The sequence below is a fragment of the Belonocnema kinseyi genome, chromosome 7, assembly GCF_010883055.1.
Source record: "Belonocnema kinseyi isolate 2016_QV_RU_SX_M_011 chromosome 7, B_treatae_v1, whole genome shotgun sequence".
Lineage (NCBI taxonomy): Eukaryota > Metazoa > Arthropoda > Insecta > Hymenoptera > Cynipidae > Belonocnema > Belonocnema kinseyi.
Window position 1 is genome coordinate 67389059 of NC_046663.1, and position 962 is coordinate 67390020.

Consider the following 962-nt stretch of genomic DNA (forward strand, 5'->3'; position numbering starts at 1 on the left):
GATGGAGCCTGGGAAGGTGGTGGAACTCGTTTTGGCAAAGTTTTTGACCCACTGCTATGCATTTCGAACTGCAAAATCGGATCGCTTCCCATATCGTCGGGATGAAATCCGGAAATTCCTGAGTGGCCCAAGGTAGCATGTTTGTTGCCCCGGATCCTTGGCCTGACGATGGGAAGTCCAGATCTCAACATTCGAAGTGGATTTGTGTCCGTGGTACTTTCCCTGACTGTTGTCCCAACAAGGCTATTGTAGGCTTCCTCGGCTGTATCGGACAATGCAGCCTAAACAAGTCGTAGGGTAGGGAGAAATTTGGGAAAGAAAAAACAAAAAATTAAATTATAAAGGGTAAAATATAAAGAAGCCAAGTTTTAAATAAAATAAATATGAAGAAAAGAGGCTTCCTAGTCTTTGTTCTATATTTTATTCTTAAAATCTACCTAATGTATCCTAATTCTTACTTTTACCTTTACTTTATATTCTAGGCTTAAGTGTGCATCGTGAACCAAAACGTTTTCTATGCGTGACTTTCCAAAGGGAGATCATAGAAAGGAGTGATTTTAAAAAGTGTCACCTCGTTCTGTGCATATCAAAATTAATAAAAAAAATGAGCGTGTATAAAAGTTATGATTTTCCAATCTGACGTTCTGTCAAAAAGGAAAGGACGTTTTCGATTTTTTCTTTGTCTACCATGACATGTATAAAATGGTATACGAAATGCGTATGTGAGATGTGTCCCATGATTATTCAGAGGTCCTGCGATTTTTGGGTAGATTTTGAGATATTCTGGAATTATTTGAAGATTTAAATAATTCACTTCCTAAATGTATAACTCTTTAAAGTTTTCGTCAATTCAATTATTTTGTTGTCTTTTAAACGAAGATTATTTTTTATTTAAGCTTTCTTAACATTTAATTGATTTTAAATTCGATTAGTTTCCATTTTTAATCTTTTGAACGATTTCG